This window comes from Pterocles gutturalis, unplaced genomic scaffold (genome assembly GCF_000699245.1).
Source record: "Pterocles gutturalis isolate BGI_N339 unplaced genomic scaffold, ASM69924v1 scaffold15107, whole genome shotgun sequence".
NCBI classification, from domain to species: Eukaryota; Metazoa; Chordata; class Aves; order Pterocliformes; family Pteroclidae; genus Pterocles; species Pterocles gutturalis.
This window is the reverse complement of record NW_010110512.1, coordinates 8,383-16,970: the sequence shown is the minus strand read 5'-3', so window position 1 is coordinate 16,970 and position 8,588 is coordinate 8,383. Positions and strand designations below refer to the sequence as shown.

At 44.4% G+C, this 8,588-nt stretch overlaps 1 protein-coding gene across 1 annotated transcript in view; it reads right to left on the bottom strand.

Annotated features, from left to right (window-relative positions):
• The window catches only part of LOC104461727 (S-adenosyl-L-methionine-dependent tRNA 4-demethylwyosine synthase-like), a gene marked incomplete at its 5' end in the record, with an annotated part of 12,275 nt that overhangs the window by 3,408 nt on the left and 279 nt on the right, over positions 1 to 8,588 (bottom strand). The window lies entirely within an intron of this gene.

Sequence of the window (8,588 nt, the reverse complement as noted above, 5' to 3'; positions counted from 1 at the left end):
GATGTGGCTGGACCCAGGGGAGCCACAGGGCAGTAGTGCAGAAGGAGGGAGGTACCTGCCTTGAGTTGTGTTGCCCATGGACACGGCCAGTCCCTCAAACAGTCTAGAGCAAAACTAATATACATTTATATATAATATATATATAGTAGAAACCATCAGGATCCAGGACTAAAATGGAGAGCCAAGTTACCTGGGAGCATCAACAGAGCCCAGCTAACACCCCCCTTTTCTCTTATAACTCACAAGAGCAGAAAGGAACAAGAAATTTCTTTAAATTACCTTTTGCAGTAGGCTTAGAGCTCCTCTGGCTGCAGAGAGAGAAGCTTCTTGCTACAGGAACATATCAACATTTGTGAAGGAGGAGAGCCACGTTACACATTTCTTTTCTTATCACCATACTTGTATAAGCAATGTTTTGGGGAGTAAAAACGTATGCATATATCGAGGACAATATAGTAGTACAATTTACTACGTTCCTCCAGACATGTATATAATTGCCAAGAAATAAACACAGGGTTTATACGAAGGGATAAAATATAGAAGAGAAAAGAGATGGTGACACACGAAATGGTAACAGCAAAAAATGGAAGTCAGCCTAAAATCAATTAGCTTGCCCTAACAAGGATAATGTTATTTTTTCTTCAGAGAAAAACACACTGAAATGAGGAGGCTCCTCTTCATCTAGTCACTCTGGTCTTTCTCTACCAAAAAAAATTAACGTATTTTCAGGAAAGGACCAAATAGTATGGGCAGCACAAGAGAATAAAGCAGAGCAGTGGGGCAAAGCCTGCTCTCCTTGCAGAGCTCACCTGCGCAGAGCAAACGCTGGGTTGGAAGGACAGAGTCCATCCCAGATGGGGAAACATCTCTTGAACGGGCTGGGATGCAACACGGCATCCCCGAGGAGCAGAGGGAAGACTGGGAGGAGAAAGCAGAGCTTTGGGTCTTGCAACAGCTACTCTTGAATTACTTGAGGATGCAAAGATTTCGTAGTCCAACAATGGGTTCTTCTCCAGGGTTTCATGGTTAAATACAGTTGTTTTATGCATGGTTTTAAAGAACAAGAAAAAAAAATCCATCAGTGGTAAGCAGGGAAAACAGTGTGTGCTTCAGCAGCAGGGAGGCACAGAAACTGGGGCAGCATCACCCAGGAGGGCAGGGAGAGCCCACCGCTCCTCTGATGGCTTTTCTAGTTATGATTTCCAGCATTTTAAAATCTGGTTTTGCCAAACATTTCAGTCGACACTTATTTTGGTTTGCACATCGCGTGAGACATTAATGGAGCATTTTGCAAAAGCAAGTCTCAGCAGCTCAGCTTTTCTAAGGCCAGCAGGTCCGACGCTTCCCAGTCCACACTTTTATGTCCCATCCCAAAACACAAATTAAACCCAACTGCCAGCTCTACCCTTAGACATTCAGAAATTACTAAGCCTTCTCCCTGCCTGAGTGTTGAAATCCCAGCCAAGAAACGCAAACTGACAGCTCCCGCAGGGGCTCCGTGCTGCCGGGGTGCCCCGCTCCCCCATCTCCTCTACCCAAGGAGCAGACGGATCCAGCCCCATCCACACGGCCCCTTCCCGGCTGCCACCTGCAAACCACCCCCCCAAGTGCCAACGGCAACACTGCTGCTTGTGGATTTGGCGACCCAGGGCTGCAAGATGCTTTTGGTGTTGCAAGCAGGTGTTTGCTTTCCAAAAAAATCCCCAAAACCCCAAACACAAAAAAACCCCAAAAAAATCATTTCACCTACAAAGATTTTTTTTTTAAAGGGAAGTAATGCATTCAGAGCCTGCAAACATTACAGTCCCTCCACCACTTGAGCATCTAAACACACAGAAGGATTTTAAAAACCCCCCTGCTACACTCCATTTATACTCTTTTCCAGAGAAGAAAACTTATCTTTGAATTATCTTTGGAGAAGCAGTCAGGCTATCCTCAGTCTGCTTTTCAGTGGCTTTCCTTGAAATACTTTCTTTGCTGAGCTTAAATATATTCTTTTGCTATTAAGGAAAAGCATTGTTCTAGGGAGACGGAGTGTGGCTTTGTGCACAGGTCTTAAGCAGATTTACTTATTTTTAATTCCATGCTTACATATCTATGGTCCCGAAACTCAATGACTTGTTTTCAAGCACCCGTGCAGGCTCCTGCCAGCTGTACAGACTGTGTATCTCATGGCCCACAGGGTCACTGAAGACCACTCGTCCCACACGGGCATTCTACACGGCTTATACTAAGAGTATTTCGAGGAAAAAAAAAAATCCATAGCAGAAACACTCATCTCCTTATCACTCCTGGCAGCAGCTGGAACAATTCAGCAGCATCAAAACACTGCAAGTTTTCATCAATCTGCAGTGATAAATGTCTCAGAATACAAAAATAAATCCATCCCAGCTAATTTTTTACTCTGGCCACACAGCTGGGCAGGAGTTTAACACCCACCATCCCTTCTATTTCCTCCGACATTTTCATTGTCACCAAAGAGGCCAGGGGACACTTACAAACCCCAGGTCTGCTGCCGCGTACGGGTCCTGAAGAACCAGCGCAAAGCCTGCAGAGAATCGCTCCACGAACCACACCAACGCTCGGTGGGGGAATGCACACATCTGGATTTTCTATAATGGACAGACAGAAGTCTCATGAATTGTCTAGACAGTGCAGCTGGGCTCGTGCAGCTGCAGGAATTGAAATACCACAGCAGCCCAGGCCGTGCAAGAAGCTGGGATGGATACATGGTTGACTTGTGAGTCTTTACCTTTACGATCCCCCTTCTGAAAAATAAAATCCCATCTTCCCACTCCACTTCCCAGGGTCACTTGGCTTAGAAATGTTTAAGAAACAGGAGACGTCTGAGTAGAGGGTAACGCCACGTCGAATGTGTTACCTGGGGATTAGTCACCCCTCCAGATTTCCAACGCAGCAGCTTCCAGCCACTGGTTTTCTATCGCTGGTCTCCACCATCAGCTGCTCCTCTGGGCACAACATCAAAAAGGCAGCTGGAAAAAATGATCTTGATGGCTCCAGTTTTGAGCTCCTTAATTTAAATTTGAAGACAGCCCATCACTGCAATAAACAAAACAGCTTCTACACTTTCACGCAGATCATTATGAAAACAGATCATATATAATGGGAGTGCAAAGCACCTACATTACACAACTGCTATGACTGCTCTCACCACCTGTCAGTATGAAGCTCTCCACGTCAAACAAATAATTCCTTGACTTATTACACCCAGTTTCTCATCTAATTAAAGCGCACAATTATTTAAGGCTCCCTTTGTTCAACAGTAGAAGTGCCTGAACTAGAGTCACTCAGGAAAAGAAGAAGAAATATTGCAGATTAATTTGTCCTACCAGGGTCACATTGCTTGTTAAAAAAGCTAAAAAACTTTTCTTTCTAATTACCATTTGTAACCCCAGAAGAGGGGAAGAAATTAAGATGAAGCTGGTTATTAAGTTACAAACACAGGCAAGTTAATAATCAATGGAACAGGACAGCAAGCACACAGAGGTGAGAGTCTTGCTGCACCCCATGTCCATGGGGCTAAACAAAAATCTGCAGAGGGACAGTGAGCCCTGGGAATAACCGAGCGATAAACCCCCCAGCAACTTTGCAGAGAGTATCTATGAAGAGTTAACAGTACCAAAGGTTTCCATCCATTTTAGATGGAAACAAAGAGTAGTTATGCATGCAGTGACTTAAGTAAGTGCTCGTTAGCAATCAGACAAGTTAAAGCAGATGAAACACTCTCCAAAACCAGCAACTAGAATGCCTGGAAATGGGATCTGCTACTGTGTGTTCCAAAAGTGAAATAAAAAGACACCAGACCAACACCGGCCCAATCTGTGCACTGCTGGGCAGGCAGCGTCCCTCACCAGCCCGTGGGATGGCTCCTCTGCAACGCATTAGCTTCCCTTTATTACATTTAATCTTGCGTGAGTTACTCTAAAGGAAAGATTCATTATTGCTGATTTTTATTTTTATTTAATCCTTATCCACTGCAGAGCAGAACATCTCATGTGCCAATTAAGCCCGGGCTCCATCCAGACAGTTTTAATTCCGATGGATGAAAACCGGATTACTTTAGCACAACTGTGATCTTCTTTTAATAACTAACAGATCAAGCACAGCAGAGCCATTTTCCTAGTTGGAAGGAGACAATGGAAAGAAAAAAAAAACCTTCAGGACATATAACATTTCACATTCACACCTGCACCAAGTCTGTTCTTTGGCTACTGCGACACCTCGTCCTCAGCTGGGGAGTAACCCTAACCCTGTGTCTGATGCAGACCCGGGGATGTCGCTCCTCTTTGGTGACATTCTGACACGAAGCAGCGACCCAAGTTTATTTTTGCCGTTGCACCGTAACACTGTCACAGGTATGGAATAATGCTGATGAGTGAGCGAGCAGAGAACGTGACCCATATTCTGCGTCTGGGCTGCTGGATCACAAGGACAGCTCATACTCTCTAAACAATTTGCAATGCAGGAAGGAAACAGAATGCCATGGACTATTTTTCTCTAATATAACCCTTGTTAGTCGATTTGCAGCTGGTAGCTAAGTGCTTCCTTTTCCTCCCTAAATATAGATGAAATGCTCAGCATGGAACAACTTCAACGCCTTTCACCCAACCTCTCGAGTCTTCTGCAAGCACAGCCAGGACGCACGTGAAGCCTTCACGTCCCACCTGAGGCCCCACAGTACAGACACAGGCAATGGTGGAAAACCCAGTGGGAAGGAAAAGGCTGATCCCCTCTTTGTTGGGAGGATTTCTTGGTCGATGGAGAGCAATGAGCACCTTTCCCCAGGCTGCTATCCTCCCCACAACTCATTTCAGTTCAAACCACCCACGACACCTGCCTCGGAGGCACCCTGCGTACCCTCAGCACCACATTTTGGCTACGGGAAATGGAACAATTACAGGGACTTGCCTAAAAGCAGCTGCCGTGGGGCATTCGTGGCTCATCTCTGAACACAGAGGGTGCCAGGCTCGCCCTGCTGTGCTGGAGAACACAGCGTTAACCCAGACCACATCCACCCAGGAAATAACCCAACCGGTGAGATAAGGGAGGTCTGGGGCACAGCACTGCATCTGCACCAAAGGAGAACATCTGGATCCAGGCGATGGACGCACATCTGCTCATGGAAGTCAGGTGTAGGCATTTATTAAGGCAAAAAAGGATGATGACAGCCACTCTGAGCCCACCAGCCATTCATTTCACCCTGTTACCTGAGATCTCCAAAGAAAGCAAAATCAGAAGGGATTTCAAGACTATTCCCTGGGCCACGCATGGCTAATTGGCACGGAAATCAATCCCAGCATGACAAGGAAGAGGCAGGGACGATGCTCACACGTACCAGCAGATCTAAGGACAACACTGAGCAGCAGCACACAATACCAACTGCACTAACGAGAAACTCGTGGCTGTAAAGCAACAGGGAGAACGTGGCTGGAAAACAACCCACTTGTAAAAGCAAGGTAGATATTTAAATGAATGTAATAGGAGATAATTGGCAGCCAAGCATTTCAACACAATGGAGCAGGTGGTAAACACACATGTAAAGCAAATTCAACAAAGTGAGGCTGAGGGTTTTTTTTTTTCTAGAAATTACCAAGATGTTAACTTTCATTTAAAAAAAAAAAAATCTTTGCTGCAAGGTAGCTGCAGCACATTCCCCCTGCTTAGGCACTTGTTACGGTCGTCTCGAGGATACGTTTATTTCTACAACCCAGGAAAAGCAGCCGCCTAAGGTCTCTCTGGAAAAGGTAACTTGAATTAACTTAAAATTATAAAGTTGCTGCTGTCTCAATATCTCTGCCGATTAGTTCAAAAGTGCCATAATAAATTAGATTTTTTGTTCCATGGTGTTTACAGGATTTGCTACAAAGCAAATATAATTACTCAAGAATTTAGCGATATTGCTAAAGAAAAGAATCAAAGAGGATGGAGCCAAAATACACCAGGCACCTCTCAAGGAGAGATGGAAACCAGCATGCAGGGGGGAGTGGAAAGCTGGGAGGAGGATGCAGAAAAGACAGGGAGGAGCTCTCCCACCCGTGGGAGCCCAGATCAAGCCAAGGGAGGGATGCACTCAACCCTGGTTGTCTTTGCTCCTCCTTCAGGCTTAAGAAGCTGATACCCAGCTGGCCCAAAAAGAAGTGGAAGTACCAGTAACTGATGGTTTCTTAGGTCATGGTGAGTGGGGCACAGGCGTTCTCTGGGTTATTTTTTAGGGCTCTGTGAGGGTAACTGCAAAATAAATATTTTGCTGTAAGGCTTCAGTTTATGAGACTTTTCAAGCTCTCCTGGGATAGTGCAGGAGTGCCAGATCCAAAGCTCTCCAGGGGTAAGGGGGACATACCTCACCTCCCGAGGCTCAGCGAGTGCTGAAGACTTCCACAAGCACCTCACCTGTAACTGCAGAAAGACACTCAGACAATGGGAACCCACCTCTGGCCAGCAGGAAAAAAAGAGAACAATGTGTGTGCAGGAAAAGCCTTGGAAGCCTAATGGTTGATTTTTAAGATGATGAACTACCCCCAAAATGCAACAGCTCCCATCTCCATACTGCCTCTTGACTTCACAAGAAAAGAAAACATCAGACAAACAAACTGCAGCTTCCTCTACCTAAAATCCCTTCTTCTAAACCCCTGGCCTTAAGAGACTTCGGAGCCTAAGTCCTGAACTATTACTCATCAAGTAAGCAGCTGCCAGTCAATGATTCTCCATAAATCGAGGAGCAGAGGCTGCAAGCAAGATGCATTATTTCTCTGACATTTCCAGACTCTTTCAGACTAGCATTTCAATACCGGCCCCTAAAATTATTAATTTTAAGCACTGTTTGAACATCTTAAAACTCAGACGTAGCAGAACACCATGAAATAAATCACTTTTCCCAATGATTTTTAGTACCGGCTTCCTGCAACTCCTTAACTTTTTAAAGACACCTTTGATTTTGCAATTACTCACTACAGTTTGATTGTTCCCAGAGTACAGGTTTTCTGCAAATAATATACACTGACAAATTTTATTCTCCACTGGAGCCTGAAATTTAGAATTAAGTGTAATAGAAATAAATTTATTTTTTATTAGTTATTTTAGTAATGAGTATAGATTGTTTCCAAAAGACGTCCTCTCCTAATGGCTTTAGAAAGCAAAGCAGCTGTTGAATTCCTCCTGGGCCAGTATCAATCTCTTCTTGTTACTAACGGTGTTACTTAAATTATGCATCAACAGGTGAAGTGGCAAGCTGTTTCCTTTCTTTCCCTGGGCCCTTCACCTTAGAGGGGAAAAGAATATTTTTGCCTTCAAGGATTTGCTCAGGCACAGTTGCCAGTGACAACAACCAAGACTGAGACGGTAAATTAAGCAACTTTAAGGTGAGCTAAAACAAAAATAGTGCCAGGTATCCCTTTCTCTGCTCCTTTACAGCTGTTCCTGTAAAACTGCAAATTGCAAAAGCAAGCAACAGTTTTGTAACTGCACAGAAGTTTTCAACAATGGGGTTCTAATAATTTTCAAACATGGATTTGAAATATTGTGGATCTTTTGCAAGTGGTGATTTTAACCAGTTACTCCCTGTGCATACTGTGAATCGTCACACACGGAAAGCCCAACACCACCACTAAAACCAGCTCCCATTTAAGTGAGGGACGCGAGAGCATTCATGACTTCAGCAAACACAAGCGAACAATATGCAAAGAGCAAAATCATCACAATTAGCATAATAAGTAGCTGCTCCATCCGTTGCCTAGCTAGCACATTATTATACATTTTTATTATCTTTCTATTAAGCTTTTCTGAAGCTTGGAAAACTGAATTGTACTTGATATTTTTAATATCCTGCATCCTTTAAAATTAGGTGGGGGGCTGGCATTGCACTTGTGTTTGAAATTGCATTGATTGTATTTATGAAGGAACCTGACTTTCAAACCAAACATTTTATACGCACACACAGGCTGCTGAGACATGCCTGGCCTGTGGAACACTCCAGTAGTGTCAAGGCACGCTGGACCGGTGTCAGCACCAGCACTACTATCGTTAGGATGGAGAACACGTGTAACTGTTCTAGCTGCTTCATCTGTCACCAGTTTTGCAGAAAGGCAGCTCTAGTTCAAAAAGAAAGCATCCACATATCAATGTCTTTTGCCAAAATTATTTTCCCAAAAGAAAAATACATTATTTCAACTCTGGTTGTAAGGAAGGAAGTCTACAGTTCTGGTAGGCGTTGCAAAGATCCAGAAGAGGACAAACACAAGCCCAGCCTATTCTTGTACATATACAGCCTAAGCTGTATATACCACTGAAAACCATAATGAAAAAACAGAAACAAGACAAAGCCAGCTGACCCACCTCAACAAGATTTGTTCTTGCCTTTCTCAAAACGCAAAGCAGCAGGTGTGACAAAGGACAGGAGATATTGCACTGAGCTCCTCCTGGAGCCGTTAAATGCTCCTTGCCTGGATTGCCGCAGCAGCGCTGGGCGTTACTGTGACCGGCTGCAACCTGCAGTGGCTTCAGTAACTATTTCACAGCTCTCTGCAATACATGCTATGCATTTTTTCCCCAAAAAGCTATCCAGCGAATTC